Source organism: Pezoporus flaviventris, unplaced genomic scaffold (genome assembly GCF_033815535.1).
Source record: "Pezoporus flaviventris isolate CSIRO_AGI_PZ_B2104156 unplaced genomic scaffold, CSIRO_AGI_Pfla_v1 ptg000002l, whole genome shotgun sequence".
NCBI classification, from domain to species: domain Eukaryota; kingdom Metazoa; phylum Chordata; class Aves; order Psittaciformes; family Psittacidae; genus Pezoporus; species Pezoporus flaviventris.
Genome location: NW_026892550.1, coordinates 77,991,166 through 78,015,961, shown reverse-complemented (window position 1 = coordinate 78,015,961; position 24,796 = coordinate 77,991,166). Strand labels below are relative to the sequence as shown.

The following is a 24,796-nucleotide window of genomic DNA, read 5'->3' as shown; positions in this document are numbered from 1 at the left end:
TCAATTTTCTTTTTTTTTAATGTATTTGCTGTTCCCATAAGCAGGAAAGAACATGCCTCTCTCATTAGCTTTTGAGGTAGGCTTGCTAGCCATAATTGAAGAACTGCAGGCAGTGGTGGAGCAACTGGTCATAAAAGTGGATAGAATAAATTCTTCTCGTGCCTGAAGCTGCCTGGCTGCTGTCCCACCACTGCCCAGGAGCACCCTCGTTTAAATTGCGAGATCCTGTAGCGACCACACATCAGTTTGGGACCACACAGATGTGGGTTCCTTGAATGCAGTAAGTGATGTTTCTGGCCAAACCAGAGGGTTACAGTGTGGGTCCAAACAGTTAGCAGTTAGTGAGGATGATTTGTGGGGAGGAGAATCTTTCGGAAATACAGTTCTGCAAAATTCAGTAGAGAAAATGGAGTAAATGACATTACACACTACTCTACCTGCAACCCCTGCAGAGACGGTGAGTTTACACTTAAATTTACAGCTTCCAAGGATAATGAGGAGCAGTAACTACATGACTGTGCCCTGGAGAAAGAAAGAAAAAAAACAAGGATAATGTACTACTTACTAGCTAGCCTAATGATGGCTATGAGACATTATGCTATTAGTCTTACCTTGTGCAACAGTTTATTGAGAGAGAGGCTCTCTGCCTCTCCTCCTCTTACTCTCAATAGAGTCACGGTTGCATTTTCTCATTAACTAAAACAGGATGAATAAGAAGATAGATCATTCCTTTGGATATGGTGGTGTGGGATTCTTTTTCGTTGTCCAGCAAACATTACAGTTATGTTTCAGGGAATAAATAGAGTGAGAGTAAATCTTGACTGAATTTGTTTAGCTGGAGCAGCTTTCACTAGCAACATGGGAACACAATGTTAGACTGTAAAAATAAGCAAATAAATACAAATAAAGCTGCTATTCTAGTTGAGGAATATTTTTTTTTTTAAGTGACTGTTTTTAAACTTTAAATATTTTATTGACTTTTTTCCTACTGCAATTTTTCTGGTCTAAAAAGATGAGTAGGAAAATATTGTGTAAATAACTGGGTCAACTTTCTAGTGTTGCAAAAGATTATTCACAGAATATTATGATGCTAGACTACCATGTTACTGTATTTCTTAGATTACACTTGTTACTTGGATTTAATATCTTGATTCAAAGAATGCTTAATGCACTTAATTGTAATATTATTAGGAGTTGTAACAATGATAAAATATTTATTTCAATTGCAGTAATTACTTTAAATCATTGTCTCTTATTAATAAAAGTCCAAAGACTTTTAACATCAATGGGAATCTTTTTACCAACTTCAAAGATTTGGACCCTGCCCTATGAGAATATTGAGATATATTCTTAATGCTATTGGTTATGCTACTGTTCACTCTGATAATCATCATAATTTATAGATTCATCACACTTGCCTATAATTAAACTTTATTTTCAGAAGTATGATGGTAATTGGATTTCTCAGTTAAGACAACTGCTGACATCAGTGCAAGAATAAGAGCACAGAGTGAGGATCCTTGAAGTCAGATAACACAAGTTAGGGGCTAAATTTCAGAAAGGTCTGAAATATGAGAGGAGCAGTGGTATCCGGAAGCCCATGGAAAGTGCGGGAGGGAGTGGATTGTCTTAAAGAGGAGCTGTGAGAGACCTACTGAGCAGGGAGCAGTCTGCAGTGAATTAACTCTGAAAATGTGGGGTGTTACTGCCTCTGAGTTGGGTGCTGTGCTCTTTTATGGGGGCAAAAGCTATGATTCACTGTGACGAAAAAAAAAGGAGCACTTGGATTTCATGGAAATAGTGATATTTCAAGAATGGGGTACTACATAGTATTTTTCTTCACCAAATTACAGGTTAAGCACCCAAAGGACAACTGAGCATATTGTGAAAATACGTGGGTGCTGGGGATCACTGCCTCTTGCCGAAGCCAGATGCAATCCATCAGCTGCTTAGCGGTGCTTTGCTTTTAGTGTGAAGTGGCTCACATGGAGTTCTGGCTTTGTGGGTCCCAGTGGAAGGGAGCATGGTGTCCCTTCTCAGAGGCCCTGTCGCCTGGCTCTAAGCTGGGCTTCTGGACAGCTCTTCAAAGGTGTTCAAATAAATTCGTTAAAGAATGTTGATATTTTGCCCGGAGTGAACGTTTTACAAATGTTTTTTTTCAGTCATTTCAGAAAGTAGTTTAGGATTTGGAGGTTGTGTTGTGCTTGTTCTGGTCCTGTTTCTTTTTTGTGAACCACCCAGACTGCTTGCCTGAGTGGACTGAGGGCAGAATTATGTCCTCAATACTGATTGCTGCTGCTTTTGTGAGGAAACAGGTGGCACCAAATCTTCCCTACAGGAACCATCAACTTTAGGTGCAGTAAATTGCATTTGCTCAGAACTGCAGCAAACATCTTTCTCAGGAGGGAGTGAAAAAGCATGGAAGAACTCAAAATATGCGATTTGGGATTCTAACTTCTTGAGTTTGCTGGGATGAGGCAGCTACAGAGAACAGTGTAAAACCAGAAGTGGGTAAACTTGTTTGATTAAATGAGCATCTTGAATCTTTATGATATGGTCAAAATATAGATGAAGTTAAGAACAAAACTCAGAATCTTTCATTTAAACATATACTGCTCCATTTGGAGCTGTTCAGAAACAGGAAAAAGGGTACCGATGTTACAATTGATTAATCCAATAACTAATACAACCCAGAGGCCAGTGTATGTTGGAAGTCTCACCCTCTGTGCTGATCAGGGAGGACACGGGCTGTTACACCCTCCAAGCAAGGGGGTATCTGCTCTTTGCTCTCAGCTGTAGTTGTGCTCATGCTTTGACATCCCTGGTCCAGTCCCCAGCGTGTTGGCCAAAAGAGAAGCTGTCATACTAACATGGGGCAAGAACAGCCTCTCTTGCAATGCCTCTGGCCTGGAAACGGACAGAATATTTAAAATCTCATGAGAGAGAGCTTGTCCTGATAAGCTCTCCTCTGTTATGAAGATGTGATGGTTGAGAGAGCTATGGGAATGGACAGGCAGTTTTCTGTAGGAAGTCTTGGAACAGAAAATGTCCATGCCCAGCAGTGAATGGTTTGGGTTTCTAATCAAAGTGGTGCTCACATGAGACCTGAATTGCTCAGAAGAAAAGAACCAGGCCCTTAAATTGTTCTAAGTTTGTGTACTGAGAAAATATCAGGAAAGAGATATAGCAGAGACAAATAGCTTTCTGACCATAGCCATTAGTAATTTGGAGGTATGCTGCCATTAAATGTCCAAAGTGTTTCGCCCTGCCTGGTGTTACTGCCAGACCATTGCTTCTCTGGGAACAATCCCCTGAGGACCAGCTTTCTCAAACGGCGACATGTTCCTGGTGATTAGGTCAGTGCCATTGCAGGCTGAGTTCCAATAACTTGTATTTGGACCAAATGCTGTGATTTTATTTGTTTATTCATTTATTTTAAAACCCACTTTACACTATGGCTGTGCATTTGCTAAAGCTGGGATGAGTTGGTGGCTTCTGGATGCTTCTGGGAATAAAAGCAAAGGCAGCTAATCTGTACAAATTTGGTGAAAGCAGAGGCTGGTTCCATGTAACAGCATCCAGGTACTCCTGGCAGTGTGGAGACGAATCTGCATGTTTGGGTATGCAGTCATCTGGCTGCACTTGCTTCCTGGGACTTTTTTCTCCAAAGCCATTAATCCAGGGTGACAGATAAGGACAAGTACATATTTACTACAGACCTACCTTCCCTGTCAGTAGAGCAAAAGACAGGCAAGAAGTTGTATGCAATGGGATTCTTCCTAGCATGGGATATTTTCCCCACTATTAATTGTTCTGTAAGCTAGCAAAAAAGTGTAATGTTAAAAATGGTAATGTTTCTGGATAGGTGCCATGCTTACAGATTAATTTAAGAATGTATTTTGGTTATGAGGAAAGATCAAATATCTTAGTGTTTTGCTGCTGTCACCAGTTCCCAGCATCAGTAAGTAGTTGAATTCAGAGGAGCTTTCTCTTGTGACTGCCTTTTCTTTAAAAGCATGTTAAGTTCAGCATGCAAAATATTGTGGGAAAGTTGGCTTTCATCCATTGACACTGTTTAACATTCAGGATTTATGATAGTTTCTTGTGTGTAAACGCAATAGGCATTTTATAAATTGGATTGTTCATAGAGTAATATAAGACGTAAATGATATTGTTCCTACTGGTTACATTAGACACATAACCAGCTGCTGAACTATAGCACAGAGTCCTGTCATACTATCTTTCTTATGTACTGTGGCCTAGGTGCATCATTTGTGTAACTTCATTTACTCCAACAGCTTAGTTTTGGAAATATTATTGAACATAGTGGCTATGAGAAGGAGTACCTACGTTTTGCTTCACCAAAGGCTGTAATGGCAGTTTTCCAGAAGCCTTGAGATCTGCATGTGATTTGTATAAAGCATATCATGTTTGCATGTCTTCATCTCAGATAAATGTATGCTAATAAGGAGTGGTGGTGTTATGTTTTCTCCAGTATTAAAAAAAAAGTAGCAAATACATGTTTGACTGACCAAGGCAAATCTGATCTGCAGCCACTGTGCATGAGGAGCGAGTTAGTAAAAAGATGATGAGCATGTAGCTGACACCAGTATCTGTGAAATAATCTCTTTCCTGTAGTGCAAGCTAGGAACGGCATTATCTGGCCTTTCTAAAGGGCATTTTAGCAGTATCCCTGTGTTTCAAATCCTGTCTGAAGAGTGGATCAGCAAACAGTAATCAGGAGACATGGATTCCAGGGAATGGGCAAAGTGTCTAATGACTAAATGCAATGATTAGTGAAGGTAGGATCCAGAGAAGACTGTAATCCCCAGAACAACCAATATAACTTTTTTCTTTCCAAAGCTTGTTAATACCTTGCCCTTTTAATTATCCTAGTATTTGAGGGAAGTGCCATCTTCTACCTGGTGCTCATTACTCCATCAGATGCATTAATTTAGATACTTGTGAACATATAAACCAGGCTTCTGAACAAGAGACTTCTTTATTTCTTTTATACACATTTTTATGACACTCTGGATTTTTCTGTTTTATAACTAGTTCTGAAGTGTGCAGCTGTCTTCAGCTGCACAGTGTGCAGACCTGGGGTCTGTTAAAGATGTCCAGGCTGGATCTCATAGCTCTTGTGACAAGTAGGGCTGGCAGTCCTGCTGCAGGTAGGAGATCCCTAGAGGCATCAACCTACAAGTGGATCCCCATTGCTGGCTGCTGTGATCTCCAGGGGCTGGTAGAAAACTCAGCGGCTTCACCTGGAAGGTTTGCTTTTTCCCTCCATCCAAAACACTTATCATGTTAAGAAAGTAAGAAGGAGCTAACTGGTCCTGCCTTTTTACAGTTCTGACCAGCAATTTGAACAGCCTTGGGATAAAAAGGAATAGAAGGAAAAGAGAAGAGAAGCAGCAGGGGTAAGCTGTGGAAAAAGGGAGTTAAAGCAGTTGAGAGAAGTCCTAGGGAATAAGTGAAAGAAATATATATGCTTGTTAAGCTCCTGTGGTTTCACAGACTTTGTCATCTAAGACTTCTCTTACCTTTGAGCGCTCACTGTTACTTTTTACTCACTGTTACTTTTTTCTTATTCCACCCCCCACCCCTCCAACTGCATGGGTTTTGTCCTCCCAGGTCTTTTGGGGTGATGGTAGTTGTGATTAATGCTGCGAATTGTTGGCGTTTGCTGCAAAAATTAATGTTGGTTTCAACATGGATTGTAGAGCTTTGTTTCAGTTCACTTACTATTTTGGCTTTGAAAATTCATTTGGCATTGATAATGTGAACAGAGCAATTTTGCTGACCTTTTTTTTGCATTAATGGCTGTGAGAAATGGATCTTTCTGAATTTAATATTTGATTTATAAAAATGACTTGTCACTGAAAAGTTTCCTCATAGCTCTTCCTAATCAAATCTTAAATGGATAATTTTTGTGGTTTTAGTTATTTTTGATGTAGTGTCTTTTGTTCTTACTGATGTAAAGGCAAAACTAGAAAAAAATATGAAATGGAGCTCTTCTAAAAACCAGGAACAATACAAACAATGAGATTTTGATGCATTGTGGAAAGCGTGGTCTATCTAGGATCCCAGGGAAGGCATGAGGCACGCAAGTAACAGTGTTACTGAGACACTATGGAAGTGTGTTCCAAGTTTAGTTTTGTTTGGCTTTCTGCAAATTGGAGGAAGGGAAGGTCAGTAATTTGTGTTTCTGAGGCTTTTTCTTTTTAAAGAACCCCTTATTGCAAGCATGTAGGGAAATACTTGATTATTTTCTCATAAAACTACTTTTTATGGAAGGATGTTTAAGTAGGAACTTCCTTTGTAGGTGATGGGGGCTGGTATGCTCAGGGAGGAGGACCACCACTTCATGCTTATCTTGACTGCTGGAAGATAGCCGTTTGCATCACATTTTGGGTTAAAAGGAAGATTTTGGTATGAAGCTGAGCTTTGTACAGAGTAAAAACCTGTTGTTCTTTAATAAATACCCTTTCTGATAAGGTTTTGTTTTTTTTTCAGATAGTGGCTATATTTTAAATAGTTACTTCACTTACGGAGGGGTTAAAATAAGCTGAGAGCTAGTCAACTGCCTTATCCATTCTTCATGTGCCTGTTTGTGATTGTAGTGGTTTAAACCCAGTCAGGCAATTCGTTCGCTCACTTCCCCCCCTTTCTTGCCCTCCCCCTGCTCCCGGAGCATTGTACATACTGATACATAAGTAATCTGAAAGAACTTCTTTGACCACAGGATCATATGGGGAGAAGTAAATTTTAGGCTTTTTTTTTTTCTTTCTCTTTCCTGAGCATTTTCTATAAAGTTGTTGTGATTAAAGGGAAAACTGCACAATGGCTTTTGATGTGCAGTGCCTGTATGGTGGCACAGAATCATGGTGATAGGTGACTTGGTGAAAGATCATTTATTAGGGTCAGCTCTAATCCTTCTCCCACCCATGACACTGCCCTGAGACGTAGTCTACCTTCCTCATGGAAATGGTTCCCTGCTACTTTCTACCTTCTTGCACTCACCTTTATGTTACATTTCTGCATTGCCTTTAATACATAGGGATAGCAGTTGTTCATCCTTGAGCTGAGGTTCATTAATTTACAGGTGACTGAAGAGCTGCTGTATTGAATTTGTTTGCCTCTGGAAGATACCTTCCTAAAATAGAAATGTGAAAAACACATATCTTTTCCTTTGTGGTTTACACAATGTCGTGTATTTTTCCCCAATCTCATATTTTTTCTCTATTTACTGCTCAATATTTCCTTGCATTTCCACTTAAGATAATCATATGTGAATATCTAGTATGTAAATTGAATTTGAACAGTGGAGAACTTGATATCTTTTTTATAAGTTGTGTGCACCTCACACTTTCTTGAAGTTTTCATACCAAGGGGTATGACACTTGAGAACCTTGGGCAAAAATGAATGTTAGGCTAAAATCTTAAGGTCAGGAGGTTTTATGGTGTCTTGCAGAAGCATGTTTTAAGAATTTATTTTTTTCTTTTAATACTCTTTGGTACAATGAGGTGAAAGAACCCTGGTAACCATAATCAGATGCAGTACCTACTAATTAGGTCGGAACTCCAAATTCCTTTAACATGCTGACAGAGAACTGTATGCCTAGGAAAGCATCATGCTTGTATGCAAACACACAGGCACACACAGCTACATGCAGGAGTTTTCAAACAAACTGGAGAGAAAATTCTGTCCTATAACAACGTTTTAATATCCATAGGTAACAACAAATTTGTTCAGAAGTCTTGTAGGGGACCCTCCTTGCAGTGTATGTACAGGCCTTTCTTTGTATACGGTGAAGGGTGTACCCTCCTGGAAGTCTGGATGGTAAAGTTTGTTGAAGGTGGTAGCCAGGCGTGTAACCTTTTGCAGAACAGTATTGCTAGCTAAAGGCTCAGCCTGCATCCCCAGTGAATATGCTGTTGCTGTCGCTTTACACGCTAAAACTTATCAGTGGTTGCTGGTTTTGGATGGGTCTCAAGCTTTACAGCACCATTTCCAAATCTGCCTGGTAGACCTCTCTCGGTAGCAGAAAAGTCTCAGTTGTTACGAGGAAAGGAGCATGAGTTAAGTGCAGAGGTGAGTTGCAGGACACACCTGTGGGTGATGCTGCCGCTACAGTGTGAATGCATTGATTGGATAAGGTGGATCATAGTTCTTGAAAAGATCACACTTTTCAAGATTCTAGTTCAAGGTAATTGTGATAACCACACATTTGTGGCTTCCAGGTTAGGCAAGGGTCCACTGTTTCAAACCATTATTGTCGTATGGTGTACAGGTTTTAAAATGGAAGTATTTCCACGTTCAGTGATAGTAGCAGACTTGCTTTCTGTAAGTAGGGTGCAAAAAGTAAACTTTTGGGGGGAGGGGACAAGTTAGTTTAGGAAAATAAAGTATTGATATTCTACTATTCCATAGTAGATAAAATAATAAGCAATAAAAAAGAAAAAAATATACTGAGGAAAATTTAAAATTATAGTTGTTCCTATAAAAACTATGGAAGGAAATGAAACTCTTACTGGTATTTCAGTGTTGGGTTTGGTTTTTTTTTGTTTGTTTTGTTATTTTTTTTCTCACAATTCCTATGTATTTTTGCGGTTTAGTATAGCAGATTTCTTTCCCTTTGTGAGTTATCTCCATGTTTTTATTTTTTGATTTAATGGGAAGAATAGGAAGAGACTATTTAATAGTTTAATAAATAGAGAGTAAAATGGCTATTCGTAAAACTTAAAATTGAATACTATGTAAAATTGAAAGACTTAACCAAATGCAGAAGTCTTTCATGCAAACTGAAAAACTACACTTGCAAAACCAACGTTGTTTTACTCTTTTTTTCCACCTCTTACTCATCTTGATTATTCTTTCTTTTAATCTGTCAGTAAACAGAAATGCAAGACCGTTCATAGAATTAGTAATTCTGAGCTGAGAACTGCGAGATGGAAACATCTGTGTCTGTGAAACATCAGAGAAAACTTCAAGGAGTAGTAGGTAGCTGAACTGAAAATTCACCAATATGCAGTAATCAGTAGCTGATGCTCTTGAAAAATACCATGGGATTTGCAGTGATCTCAAGTGGGTGGGACCTCTTTTCTCCGGCAGTGTGAAATAACAATATAGGAAGAAGATTGCCTTTCAACAGTGCACTGGGAGCTCTTTATGATTTCCAGTGATGAAACCAAAGTCAATCTTGGATATTTTTAGGAAGTTCTGTGCATATTGTCAGTAAAGAGTTAACAGTAGTTTTTTGGTTGATTGCCTCTAATGTAGGAAGTAGTAAGGAACTTGCATTTCCTCTTGCTTTATCAATGTTTTCTTTCATTTTCATTCATGAAATTCAAAACCTCTCAGTTAAAGATACAGCATATAACAGGTCTTCTGCTTTTATTAATATGTCTTCAGAGAATAGCGAAAGGAATGGGTGTAACCAGTTGAAATACTGCTCTTGGACATTCAATAATGGAAGGCAGTAGCAAAGCCCTTACTGTCTCTAGATGAGCAAATGAATTACTTTTCCACTTGGGCTTTGCTAGCTGTTTAGGATGATTGAATTTGAACCTTTTCTACTCTTTAATAGTAAATTTTACAAATGGAAAAAGATGCTTGCAGGTCTAGAGAATGAAATCTCAGCAGCATCACTTGTACAGACTTTTCCATGTGGACATTGTTGGGTTGTTTTCTGTTTGGTTGGTTGTTGGGTTGTTTTTTTTATATTACCTCTGATTAAATCTCTCTGTCAGTGGAATTACGCAGTTACTTCAAAGACTGTTTCTTTGGGTCATAATTACAGGTATCTGAAATAATGAGAAAGTGGGAGGCCAGGAAGAGAGTAAAGGTCTGCAGTTGATTTATAATATTGGAGTGTGAAGAGATGTCTTTGTGCTTTTGTTTCAAAGGTCCAAAAAGTGCCAACTTACTTCTGCATTTCCACATGGTAACCGAAACCTGAGCTAACCTTCCCTATCAGCCAGGGTGGGTGTCAGTATATTCTGAGCTGTTGATACATTTCTCTTTGTTATAACTTTTCAAGAGGGAATGGCATGTATCTGGGTTTTTAGTACCCTGTTTGTCACAACTCAGCCATTTTGGGATGGTGAAGATGTAAGATCAATCTGCACTGTAATGGAAGTTGGCCATCAGGGCCCCCCTGAGTGGCTATGGCGTCACCACTGTGCTATCTACATAGACATCAGGAGCTACTGAAATTACAAAAAGATGACTTGGCTCCATCGCAGCCTTGCACCCGCACAGAAGATAAAGTAGGAAATGCTTGTTTATCTAATTGGTGTGGAAGACAGTCCACACCAGTTAAATGGCAGCAAAGTATAATTATTTAGTTTCTTAACAAGCTTTCATTTCTTTCAGGGTGTATGGATCAGGCAAAATTTCTGGACACGGGACATGTTTATGAGTGCCTGTAATACTTTATTTTTTATTACACCCACCCCCCACCGCACCCCACACCCCCCCCCATTTTCCCATAGGCTTGTTCACAGCAACACCCACTGGAGGTAATGAGCAGTGACAGTATCACTGCAACTTTCCCCCTGGGAGCTGAACATTGGCTTCTGTAAGCAAATGCTGTAAGCAGTGGTTTTCTATGTAAAGGGTGAGATACTTCTAGTCTCCAACAGCATGTTTTCTGTCAACCAGGAGAAAATGTTTAAATAAAAGAGTCTAATAAACCTGGTCAAAGCAAAGTTGTGGTTTGGTTTACTCAGCTGCTGTAACGGGTTGTGAGAATAGCGCAAAGTTTAATGCAATATAGTTTAATTTATTCCTGAAGTAGTTTCATCGTAATCCAAGCAAGAAGTGGGGCTATCATGGTAATGTGAGTGCGCTCAGTAGAAGCAGCATGAGATTCTGCTTTTTAACAGAAATTCAACCCTGGGCATATAAAAGTGTGGTACTAAGAGTATAAATAGAAGAAGCTCCTGCTAAAGACATGGAAATGGCCCTTGCATGGCCTACTGATAGGAAGACAGATCAAGTGAATGTACAAGTCCTGAGAGTTGTGCTATTGTGAGAGCTGGGCTATAATTTAGCGAGCTGACAGGAGGAGTGAAGTATCTCCTCAATATCTGTGTTTGGCAGAGGAGATGAATGCATACATCAGGAAACAATGTTTAAGTGTTTTATTTCCTTATTTCAGCCTGTCAAACTGTCAGCGTAGTTAATGGCCACCGAGAGAGTGAGGGGAAGGGAGGGAAGGCGGAGGATAAATGGAGGGAAACAAAGGTGCTGTGGAATCTGGAAGAAAGGAAAACTGTGAAAGGTTAGCAGAGTGCTGAAGCATAATGGTCCTGTGGACACAAGTGTCCAAACTCCCTCCATTGTCTCAAGCCTCCTCTCCCCTCTAGCTCTCCAAAGAAATTTGTAGAGATAATGAATGTCCATGTATGCTGCACAAGGTAACTTTATTTTGCTGCATTAATTTTGCTGTGGAAGTACCTAGGCCCACAGTTGGCAAGGTGTTTCAGAAGGACTTCATGTCATACTTAAGTTGGGCGTCTTGCTGAAGTGGAATCCAAACTGAAGGAGATTGAATTGTGGCTTGTTTGGAATTTAAGATCTTGGGATTCAGGCAATTTCTTTGTGTTGTTTTACAAATTGTCTGTAGCTGGACTTTTTCTTTCTAACAAATAAGGTTTAAATTGTTACTTTATTAAGTATACAGGGAGTTATAAGTGTTCAGGACTTAATTCTTTTTTTTCTGGCACACCCATGTACCTTCCACTGAAGTCAGTACAAATGGAATGCTTTTAATAAGAGAAGTATTTGTAAGGCGAAGCCAATATTTTGTATTACTGTCATTGCGTGGAGATGGAATTAGAGTAAAAAAATTCTTTCCATTTTTTTTTCCCCAATACCTCAAAGACCATTTCAGTAACCACAGAGAGGAGGGTAATGGAACAGTACTTCAGTCAAAGATGACACTTTGTTTTCACTGCCTTGTTAATCATAGAGGTTGGCAGCAAAAGGGCTTACTGTTCTCCCATGGGAGGTGAAGTTGGCTTGCATGCACCCGGATGAAGCACCTTCCAAACTGTGTTTTGGGAGTGTAGGGCCCAGATAGCTTTTGTCCTAGACTGGATAAATGACAAAGCTGAACCTTTCTACGCTCCATAGGGAATGTGCGGTACACTTGTGGCTTGGCTTGAGCAATTAAAAGCCCTCCCTTTGTGCATCACAGCAGAGAGCAGAGCCCGTATAGAAACAGGGAGTGACTGTTGGGATTAAACCTGAGGATACGTGGTTTTCTTTTGGTGGAAAGCTTTGGGCGTTGCCTATTCCTCTCAGTAGTAATTGGGCCACAACCTTTCATGTGAAGGTACTTACCATATCATGCAGCATCATAAGGTATGAACTTGAACTGGGCATGGTAAAAATGCATTTTTCTTTGTCATCGTATTATCATGTTGTATGTGTTCTATCCAAATATACAGTGGTTATTAATTATTCCCATTAAAGCCACTTGAATCCTGTAGTTCATGGTTTTGCTTATCTATTGCTTCTTAAAAAATTTTCTGAAGTTAAATCGGTAAATTAAGGAAAGGGTGATAAAATGCTATTCAGCATGGATTAGTGGGTTTATTATAGTAATGGTCAAAGTTGCATATTTTCATTTCAGTGGTGGAGAATTTTAAGAGGGTTGAAAGAGTATAAAGTAGTAGCTTTGTGAAGTCTCACAGGATGGTTTTGGTTATGAGGGGAGCTATGAGGAATACCTGGTGTACATTTTTGAAAATATGGTTAATATGTGTTGGAGGGTGGTACTGCCTTGAGTGATCATTCAAGCTGGCTGTGCAGAACTGAAGAGGATAGAGTAAGACGGCATTAGGCAGGGAGGAGCCCTGGAAGTCAGAACAGCAGCAGATACCTGCTGCAACAGAGAGAAGGCAAGCCAAAGGAAAATTGCAAAGGAAGGTATGTAATGAGGAAAGCAAGAGATGAGAAGGATGATTCTTGATGTGGCAAGTGGTAAAAGGAGTAAGAGACTGCTTTCATGGACACTGAAGCAGCCATCTCTTTAGAACAACTTTTTAGTGGCTGTGTAGTTGGAATCAGCCTGAATCCTTCATGGTACTACAGGTGCTCTGGTTTAGCACCCATTGAAAGAATGTTACTTATTTGCCTCTTCTTTGTCATCATATGGGTAAAATCATAAAATGATAAAGCCTGAAGCTGATCACAAACTTCAGAAACATCATTTTAGCAGAATATTGTAATGCTTTTTTAAAGTGCAAATTTAATGAAACCCATGGACCCTACTTGCCATATATACAATCATGTCCGCAGGCTCTGTGATCTTGGGAGATGCTGCAGGTTTAGGAGAACGGGATCTGCTTAAAACCTGACTTAGGCACTTCCAATGACTCAGGGCAGGCAGGGCTGGTGACTGAGTGATATGTTAACTGAACGGGTCAGCTGTTGCTGTGCTGGGAAGAACTCAGCTGCAAGTGAGCCTTTCTTTCCAGTAAGATGTGGAATCCATGGTTCATTGAAAAAGCACATGCTTCATTTCAGAACTGTAGCAGCATTACTAATGTCAATCTGAACTGGATGAGTAGCGGAGATGAGTAACTGTATCTGCATATTTAGTTTTTACATGTGATCATGATGCAGATTTCAGTTACCTTACTATGTTAAGCTATGATAGGAGCTCAGTATTAAATGATAAGTGTGTTTTACCCTTGAATTGAGTCTCTTTGCTAGAATGGACAAATGAGCCTAATGTGCAGGCTTGCATGGCTGGAAGGACTGAAAAGCTGAAGCAGAACTTGAAAAGGAAGTGACTTTGCTAGTCAGCCAGATTTTCAAAAGGAAGGATTTTTTACGTGAATCACTGGAAACTACTTCACATTGTTCTCATTCAGGAATATACACAGGAGACACTTTTTGCCACTAAAAGCATTAATTCATGGGTAATGAGGAGTCCTTGCCTTTCCCATGTGAAAGCTCTGCCAGACTGGGTGAGATGACTCCACCTACTAAAACTATGTATGCTTATGACATGCACTGCTTTAAGCCATAAATAAATCTGTGACACTGTGCCTGTAATAATCTTTCTGCAGAGCTGTACAGCCTACTACCCATTAGCTGATGTATTTATCATGCTTACTGCTCTTTTCCATTATTTCTGTGTATGAGTATGATGGTATCTGGTAAAGTAATTTTAAAAGTATTGTTAAAAGTACAAAAATACAGATCTTATGAAATATCCCTGAAGGTAATGGAGTTCTGTGGACACAGAAGTAATTCTTGTGGATCAGCTTGTTGCTCATATAACTGAAATTCTTCATCCGTATACACACCCTGTGTCTGTGTATATATTTGCGCATGAATACATGTATTTGTGATATATTTAAACTCTCATGCTTGTGCATACTTGACTATCACAAAAACATAGTGCAAGTAAATACATAAGATTATAAGATTCTACTTATAGAGATGTTCATAGGAAGATGCTATTTCAATATGTGAAGGAGGTGACTGCGTAATTAAAGACAATGTTACAGTTTCCAGAAAGAGGCAGACGTAATCTTTATACCTACACAGTGTTAGGCATTCAGAAGTAAGGATATAGCGACTACAAGACTGATGTTCCATTGTTCTTAGGTATTTGCTTTTTATAGAGGTGAAAGAAGAATTCTGCAATAAAAACACTTTTTAATTGTGCTTTATTATTAAAGTCCTATTGTTTACCAGTACATTTAAAAAAATAAAATAAAGAGCAGTTTGTCATTAAATGCAAGTAACTGCCATCACAAACCCCAGTTTTCCTTAACTGTGACTGTTTGCAGGTTTTCTTCTGGCATTTCTGCTGGTTCCTAGGATTTAAAAAAAAAAATCAAAATTCAGAACAACTAACTCGCCCTTGAAATTCAAAACTATCTTGGAGCCTTGTAACTTTAGAAAACTTATTAGTTCTGATTCTGTGTCATTTTTATGGTGTTACATACTCCTAAGGTAGAGTGTTGGTTTTTTTAGTTTTAAACCAGAGATTTTTATGACAGTATCCTTCACTTCAAAAGCAAATATTCTATGAATTGTGATTGAAATTTCAATTTTCTCAATAGACATCATGAATACATTTCATTGTGATTGTGCTGAATGTTTTTTCTCATTCAACTGAGTTAACTGAGGAGTCTTTGGATGGGTGTAAACATACTTGGAAAAAGACAACTTTTCATAAAAGTGCTTATGAAAGGGCAGTAAATGAAGAGCTCTGAGCTGAGGATACATTCCTGTGCACTGGATGTATGTAACTGCTGAGACATCACGAACAACTACTGTGTGTCTGAAAGACTTTGCAGTCTTCCTAGAAGTAAGTATTGGCCTGTGTAGTAAAACCAGTTATACAGCCTCAAAATGGAAGAAGCAAGAGCATTAAGTATTACAGAGTGTCCCTGTAGAGTGTGGCATTTTGGTGTCTTCCTTCTGTCAGCTGTTGAATACTATTAATTCCAAAATACAGAAAGGTTACAGAGCTTGTATGGGACTTCCATGGAGCAGTTCAGTGTGGCAAGAAAATTCTGGAGGGCTTTGCTGGGGAAGTCTGCTGTCAGCTGTCTAACACTGCACTCCATGCTGGCAGTTCTTGACAAATATTGTGATGTTGTGCCCACATCCCAAAGTTGCTAATGTAGAAGATTTACAAGTTTGCAAAGAAAATAACTTTTGTTGTTTGAAGACATTCTTTTTTGGACTGAAGAAAAAGGCACAGTTGATGAAAACCCTTTAGAATTTCTCAGAGATACATCTGTGGATAATTTTGTGCAATAGGAAGCTACTAAGTTATCAGTCTTCTGGGAAATGTTGACGTCTTTACATTAAGACTAAATCCTAGATACTCTGTTAAGTACTTTGCAGTTATAAAAACATCCTGTACTGTAACTTACTTGAATTCATGTGATTGGCTCAGTGTTGTTAGTGTTGAAAGGTGTTGAACAGAAGTGTTGGGAAATATATCATGAAATTCATCACAGGATGATGCTAACAAATTTCCTGGATAATTTAGAAATTAAAATCAGTTTTTCATGTGTTTTTTTTTTTTTAATCCGCAAGAGATTGATCTCATTGGGTGATAAATTCAGTAGAGGTGACACTTTCTCTAAGATCCCAAGTCTGAAAAATAACAGTCATATTAAAGGATAATTTTTCTTCCACCTAAAGCAATTAAAATATTCTGATGAACTTGCAGAGGGACTATATGCTTTACATTATAGTGGCTATCCTGCAGGTGTTTTAGAATCGTAGAATAGTTCAGGCTAGAAAAAACCTTTAAGATCATTGAGTCCAACAGCTAATGTGGCCAAGTCCACCACCAAACCATGTCCTTAAGTGCCATGTTAGGGTAAGAAATGGCTATCTGTGAGATTATGTTTTTTTTTCTAAAGGTGCAAAGGGCATACCAATGCTAGATGACCTTAACCCTTATTTATTTTTAATTTGGATTTTCAGGTTTTTGTTCATTGCCTTAGGTATGAAGTTTGCTAGTTGTGCTTCAAGCAGTGTTTTAAATTCAAAATGGAAAGTATATCACGTACAGGAAAATAAAAACCTTCTTTTATTATTGCATGCACTAGACCCTGTCTTATTTATTGGAATTTTGTATTCGTTGTCATTCTGAGACCTTAACACCATTTTATTTTTGCAGTTCACTGTACTACTTTACTGCTCAAAACTTGGGAGGGGGAGGAAAATAGCTGAGTATATTCAGAGAATAGTAATTCTTACACTTAGTATCCTTTCTGGGAAGACTGTCGTACTAGGTTTCAGCTGTGCGTGCTGTTTTTAAGCCTGTTCTGCACTCTCCCTCTTCTCTCATGGGTATGGCTGAACAAGTAAGTTAAGCAGCAGCTGTGAGAGCTTTTTCAGTAAAGCAGAAGTCTAGGATTCCAGACTCCTGGTTTCTAGTGCTGCTTCTACTGTACTATCACCATGTTATTTATTTGACCCTTGATTTATCTACCTGTAAGATGGTAACGGTGATACTTGTGTTGAAATTTGCTGGAGATTTACAGGCTGATCCAAACACTACTCAAGTCAGTGGGAGCTTTCCATCTCCATGTACATTTCTGAACCAGACCTTTAATTCAATGGTGTTTACATCCTATGAGATCCTAGCTATGAAATATGAAAAAATACTGCTATTTGCATAGTTTTGGGATCATAAGATAAATGCAAATGAAGCGTCCTTGACCCTGGCTGTGAGCAATCTGAATTAGACATAACGCAGCAAGAATATGAGGGGTTTTAAGTGTCAATGGGAAATCATAAAAAACGTGCTTTTTTTTTTTTTTATGCATACTGAAAATGCAGCAGTAGAATGTCTCTCAGTTTCTACCTTGTTCATAATTTTACATCATTCTGTTTATTTCTGATAATGAAAAATCCCCAAATCAAAAGATCTCTTGATAGCTCTGCCTGGTGCTAAGGTTTGTTGGAATGACTGTGAGAACTTACTGGATTTCTGCACCAGAGGCTGTACACTGTGACCCCGCTGCTGGTGTTTGTCCAGTATAAAAATCTAACAGTAGCACAAGGATTCTCACTCACTAACTTTGGATTTGGCCTCAAATACAGCATTTAAATGAAAGGAGGGAAAAGAAAAAAGGCAAAACAAAAAAAAAAGAACTGCCAGGGGAGCTTCCTTTTTGATCATTAAGACAACAGCAACAACAAATTATCCCTGTTTTGTATATATTTTGAGACTGCTTTGGTGCCAGGAGCTCTGCCACCTGTTCCCAGCAGGACAAGTTGGGATAAGAATAAAACTGGTAGTCTTTGATAAATAAAATATACATGTGCACTTACAAAGTGAACTTTGATAATCTTTTTACTGAAGTAGATAAACCTTGTCAGCATTACAAATCAGTCAGAGGATGAGCTGCTTTAGTATAGCCCCTACAACCAGCAACTACTTCCTTTCATTTATCTAAAAGAGCCTCAGCAGGTAGTTTTGAACAGAAAGTCGTGAGTATGTTTAAAAACAAAACAAATAAATCCCCCCCCCCACCAAACAAAGCAAACAAAGAAATGTGACGGAAAAAAAACCCCCACAAACCCCAAAAAATCCCACAAAAAAATCCCAAACAACAAAACCCTACCATGGTAAAAGATCTGTATTGTATTTTTTCTTTTGTATCTTTTGTATTCTGCTTTTCCTAATGTTTGCAAATGAGATAGTAAAATTCATTCTAAACCAGAAGTGATGCTGTGTAGTATAAACCAAGAAGCTGTACAGTATGCTTGTGCAAATCAGCGTACATCCATGCACCTCAGTGGCCTGGAGGATCTGACCTGTTAGGTGGTGTGGAGGCAGAACCAAGTATTTATAACCATTAATAAATTAGAAGGCGCCCAGAGCAAAAGCAAATGCAGGGAAAAAAAATATACCTTACAAGGCTGGGGTTGGGCTGGATACTCAGCAGGAAGGCCTACTTTCCCAAAGGCATTTTCCCATCCTTGCCTCCCTCAGCAGCTGTTCAGACAGACCCTCTCTCCATCAAGAGAAGGGATAAGAGGAACCAGGGAATTAACCCTTTGCTTACAAGAGACTAGGCTCCATGTATTTGGCAAATAACAATCGGAATATATTACCTCAAAAAAAACACCAAAGCCTTCATTTGCTGTGACAGGAGGGGTCAGAGGTAACAGATAAGAGCATGCTGCTGTTGGAACAGGCATTTTAAAATACTCTTCCACTGGATCTACACTCTTAAAGTGGTGATGGTGGGGTCTTGAATTCTGGTAGTAATGAAGGGGTTAAATAATTTTTGGCAGCCCATTGATCATGTAAAACCATAAAGCAGTTCCAGTAGAAAGAGATGTGTAGAGGTAGAAAATATCGGACTGAGTGCATGCTCTCTGTGGATAATAAAAATTACCCACTTTCTCACAGATGTCGAATCTGGCAGTTTTCCACTAAAAATTTGGATTGCATATCAACTATCCAAATTATTTTAGTGTCTGTTGAAGAGTGTGTTTGGCAGGGTTTCCAGTAGGAAAATAGGAAGTAGATTTGAAAACATTAATACTATTTGAATACAACTGCTCAAAGCTGATTGTTCCTTAGATGAACTCCAGTGGAAACACATTCTGCCCTGCAAGTCCCTAGCAAGTCTCCAGGTTGAGAATAGCCTGGTTAAATAAGAAGGGTTATAATAGTTGGACAAGCATATAAGAGGATCAAGAACCAAAAAGGAGGGGTATGGTCACTGAAGAGAGTAGATATGCAAAGTATCTGTATAGCTTCAAGGTTCTGAATGAACTTCACTGATTTGGGAGAGGGAGGTGAAATCATTGAAACCTCAGCTAAGATGTATGTGCAATGGGTGAATGCCATTTGAAGTAGCTGAGGGATTAGGTGCACCAAGACTGGGATAAGAGGATAGCATAGAAACCAATTGGAGTACATCCTTATTTAAAATAGTGTGTATGGCACTAGTCTGCTCCTCCCAGAATAACACATGAATTTTGGGCTACAACTGGACATTTTAAGAGGATGGACAAACATCCAGGTGGTTAGCATAGGATTTCTTTCATCTTTCTCTGAAGCAGAAACAGGATAATGAATCAAAGGAGTTGCAATGTGACCGTTCTTAGGCTATTAACGAAGACACAGTAGGATGAAGGCAAGAGAGGAAAGTATCAGAAGAATAAGCTGAAAATTTCCTGCTGCTGAGTTTGGCTAGGAATGAACTTATTAACTATAGGTCATGAATATCATAAAGTACTTGAAAACTAAATAACAAGACACTGTTGTAGTTCTGAAAGGAAGCAATGGAAGTGATGTTCTGGCAGGCAGTTCCACTGGCTTTGACAGGCTGTTTTAATGCCAGCAGAAGTTAGAATTTCTGACTGGGGATGTAATCAGAGCAATGTTTTACTGAGCTTTTCACAGAACAAAAATTAATAGGATAAAAATGCACTATGATTGTCCTGATGTTCTGGACACATCCTGTCAAATCTTGAAAATGTCTTGATCCACTGAGCATCATGGGTGATACAGGTTTGATAGTTTGGGCCAGGAGAAGTACTAGAATAGAGCTGTTGCGCTGATGTGACTTTTATTTTTTAAAGTTGCATCAATTTAAAGCCATTGCAGTGTTAATAGGGCTGTAGATAGAATAGCAGAGTATTCCTTTTTGTAAATCCTGTCGTTCTTCTGTTTTCCTCTCCTATCTTTATCCCCTTACTAAACTCAGAATTGCTTTGGCAGAAGAGCTCATCCTGCCTCCCTATTTATTGTTGTTACTACACTGCAGAAAGATGGGTGTATTGCTGTAGTATGAAGTGTGTATGTGAGAGGGAGTTTCTGCTCCAGAAAGCTTGTGCTCTGCGGAGGTCAGAGTCAAGTGCTTCTCCTGTCTCTGATCTGTCAGTACACTGATACACTTCTAAAAGCACTTCCTCATAAAAATTCTTAGGCTTTACGACGTTTAACCTTTTGTTCTGGTGCTTGGAGAATTATTGTCAAGCCCTACTGGGTATCTGAAGGATAAAAATGGTGGTGGTGTTTTAGTCTGGTGAAGTTCTTGATATAGTAAAATTGTAAGAAATTTATTACTTGGATATCAGTGAGGAAATCAGAATTTCATCTTTCAGAGGACTCTCAGGATTCTTTCAATAGGTGGTCTGGTCCAGTGTTCCCATTTGCCTCAGGTCAAGTCATATTCCCAGAGGTGTTGTGTCCAGCTAATGTGCTGTGTCTCAGGCAGTGTTCTGCACTGTGGGAGAAGTCTGTTGGCATTTATTCCAGGAGTGGAGAATACAACAGGGTCCTTGCACTGGAGTGGAGCATAGGGTAAATTGTAGAGGATAGTAAACACACTTGAACTACTGCTCTGGAGCAGTAAAGGAGAGGGGGGGAAAAAAATAAGAGGTGTTTTTGAAAAAATTATTTGGTTTGTTTGAAGGGAAAAGCAAAGCTCTCAGGTTATAATTGGTTGAGTTGTTTTTTTTTTTTAATGTCTTTTGTTCATCCTTCCTCTTTTGAGTCAGGAGATGTGTTCCCAGACACTTAAATGTCCTACTGGAAGTGCTGAGTTGATCTGTGGAGTATTTGAAAGATTTTTGACATGTCTTGGAAATTGATGACCGCTCTACTTTTGTGAATAGGCACAGTTTCTTGTATATATATGTGTTAGAGCATTGTCTATCTTCAGCCACTGTAGATCCACGAGTTATTGTAGGATCCCTATGTGCACAACTGTGGTAAAAAGTGCAGTTTTTACTGTACGTCTCTGTTAGGGAATGCCACTGGCTGAAATGTTAGGCTCCAGTTGAGGAGTTTTTCCTCTTTTTGCCAGGGCATAATGTAGAGAGACTAGGTGAGATAATTCAGTCCATGTACGTGAGACTTGTCATATTGCTGAAACATTTTACCAGTTTTTATACTTTAGTAAAACTAAGAGAAATTCAGGTCAAACCCAAAGCAGAGCTATACTTGATCATCCAACCATCAAATAGGAAAAAAATTATTTTTAATATCAAGGAATACATCTGACAGTACAGCTTATGGGTCTCCTGCTCTGTGTCCCATGTATCAAAACCTCAACAGATCTAAGTTCTGCCTTATGTAATAAAGCATGTTTGTGCATAAGTTCAAACTGTTTAGTATGTATCCTATATTGTTTGTCCATCATGAAAGGATGGGTGAGTCAATTTAAATAAAAAAAACATCTCTCCTTGCCTACCTTTACTGTCAAAATGGGATGCCAACTCTGCAATAGGCCCTTTTGTTTAGATGGTTTGCTTGGATCTGCCTATGTGATTGGATTTATCAGCGAAAGGCCTGAATTACATAGTTATTGATCTATTTATTTTTTTAGTTTTGAGAGAAGGCTTTCCATATTTCCATTGATTTTGAAGTTTTCTACAAGGGGGCATTGTAAAAGTAAGAAAGTAAGTCAAGTCTCGATGATGCAATGGAGTGTAGGTCCGGACCTAATCTTTTTGTGTTCAACCCAGGTGTCCTTCAAAGTTTACATAGGAACCTGCTTTTGTCATTCCTGTCACAAGAAAACAAGAAGTTCTAGGAGTTCCATGAGAGTCAGATTTTGTAATATTGCAACCCCAGTTATAGGAATTAGTTTTAATAATTTACATAAGAATGAATTTTGAACCTTTGATTTTTTAAAATTGTTTTTATTTTTTCATTATTTTATTTTTCCTAGTGATTCAACAGAACCAAGTTCAGTGTTTTGCTCACACCGCCAACTCCCCAGTGCTCAAATGTACACCGACCTTTAACTTTTGGGCATACTTTTATATGTAAAATAGGATGATTTGATTACAGAGCCTTCCCTGAAGGCAGAGGCTCTTTCTCTTCCTGTTTTTTTTGGACACATATATTTCTTCTGGTATGATAGGTATAAATGTCATTGATGTTCACAAACATATAGCTGGTGGGCATTGTAACAAGTCTGAGCTTGCTGAGCGAAGTCAGTAAAAGTAAGAATGTTTTCCGATGTGGATAATAAAATACTTTCCTGTTCCTTTATATAGTTTTAACAGACGTTCAGGGTTCCAGTTCCTCTTAACCTGCTTTCCAGATTTCTTTGGAAATCAAACTTAAAGTTGTGAGAGCACAGCTGACTTGAGTCCAGATTCTGCAGCTTGTAAACAATCAAAGCTGGTCAGGACTTGCAGTTGTTCACAGAGTTAAAGAATATGGAAGCCTATTATTTGAGATGCTTTTGCCATCAAAGCTTGGATTCATCTCTCTAGGACTAGTAATGGAAGATTTAATGACATTTCTCTTTTGATCTTGCTCTGTGAGATCTGTGGCTCAGCCAGAGTTCCAGTTGTCAGGACTTTCAGTTTGTTTCATTTTTTGTTTTAAAAAGGATTGGTTTATTTTATTAACTCCTAGTTGAAAACCTTTGCATATGCTGGCAGATAAAGTTAATACTGGTCAATCCTAACATAAGAAAGTAACATGACTTTAAGTGGAGCATTGACAAGTGTATAAAGACAATATGTAATTTTCTGGTTCTTTTCCTCTCACTCTCATCCTTCATCCAGTTTTGCGTGAAGATGATAACAAGACATGAACTTAAGTGAAGCTAAGGCTTTTTGTCTTGCTAAGTCTTCCTGTAGTTATTGCATTTGACTTTTCTGTATTTGGGTAGACTGTAGTCTCAGCTAGAGTGCTTGACTTGGTAACCCTCTGATATTTTAGCAGGAGTTTCTGCTAACTTTTCTCACTTCAGCATTATCCAGAAAACTTCTGTGTGTCAGTGTTTTTCAGGCTTTTTCTATTTTTTTGTAGCTTGGACGATTTAAAAAATCTCTTCCACACAGTTCCACCTCGAATGGTGACTTGTAGGACCATCAGGTATCATGTATATCACACCTATTAATGGCTGAGATAAAGTCTGCGCTGTTACACCCTAGAAGTGGCTTTGGTCACCTTCTCATTCAGAGCTTGGAATCTGAAATATTTTTGAGAGTTTTGTTTAAATAACTGTTGGAAAAGAGGCTTTATCCTTTTAGCCCCTTCTTAGGCAGAGGGGTCCCTACTAGCTTTTGACCAAGATTTGTCCAAGAAAATGAAGCAACTTAGTAGAAGAAAATAAATAAACCTAGCACATCTTAAATGGACTGCATTCTAAAGAAAACGTTTTTTATCCACACCACCTACATATATGTTAACATACAGAATTAGTCCTAACCTGCCAAAAAAAGAAAATGCACAACACCTTTCAAAGATGCAAATTGACAATTAACAAAACAATAGAGTTCTAGCCTTCCTTTGCTGAGGTGCAAATTGATAATCAGATTGAAATGAAAAACTGGTGGCTTCTGTGTAAGATTTAGCTTGAGATGAAGGCTCCCTATGGAAGGAGGGGAGGGAAAGGGACAAAGTACTGCAACCAGTTCACAACCAGGAAAAACCTGTGTAAGAAGTACTGGGATATCAAGCTGTACCACTTGACATTAAGCTGTACAACTGGGACATCAACTGTATAGTTTCCACTGTGTTAATTGTGACAAGAATAGTAATGAGAAAGGAATGGTAAAATTTAGTTATGTTGTGGAATTACAGAGGACAGAATCTGTGGGGTAATGCCCTCTTTTGTTCCTGTGCATATCCTATGCTCTACAGTGATGCTGATGAGAGATACTGCAAACCCTGTGTGATAATTTTTTTCACATACTTTTGGCAGTCTCATCTTCACTTTGCCCATTAAACTTCATCCCTTATGTTTACCCAAATGTTTTGCATACCTCTGAGCTGCTGCAGGTAGCCACCAGTTTTTTTTATCCCAGTTTACCTCCGATATCTTTTATCTTTCCAAATATGAAGTTTGACATAATGATTTCTACTTGCATTCGAGAGCAGATAAATAATGAGAACCACCATCATCTTTTCTAATAGTGCCCTGTGCTTGGAAGATGGCAAAACAGGCTTTTATACTGCGGGAAACAAAATCAGAGGATGTGAGGAGTTGGAGATTTGCTTGGAAGTTGTAATTTGGATGCAAAGTTTGAAGAAATGATTGTATACTTTGTTTTGTATTTTCCTACCATCTGACTTGTGTGTGTTCTGTGCTTTTGGCCAACTCCAATGAAATTGGTCCCTTAAATCGTGTCCCTTTGTGGCCTATAGCATTTCTGCTGCTGCATACTTACTAATGTTGCTGGGTTTTAATGGGATTTTTGCTTATTTTGATTTTAATTTACCAATGACTGGTTGCCAATGCTATTTATCTAATCTCTCTTGAAAGATCTACATTTTAGCATGTGTATGTTAATTTTAATTTTGTT

At 38.7% G+C, this 24,796-nt stretch overlaps 1 protein-coding gene across 5 annotated transcripts in view; it reads left to right on the top strand.

The window, feature by feature from the left end:
- The window catches only part of SOX5 (SRY-box transcription factor 5), a 645,963-nt gene that overhangs the window by 117,604 nt on the left and 503,563 nt on the right, over positions 1-24,796 (top strand). The window contains exon 1 of one of the 5 annotated variants that reach the window (XM_061444590.1): positions 3,590-3,700. The exons of 3 other annotated variants lie outside the window; for them this stretch is intronic. The gene's annotated coding sequence lies outside the window, so the exon portion shown is untranslated. Of the gene's footprint in view, positions 1-3,589; positions 3,701-20,805; positions 20,829-24,796 lie in introns of those variants that run through there. One more of the 5 variants, XM_061444589.1, reaches the window with a different exon arrangement.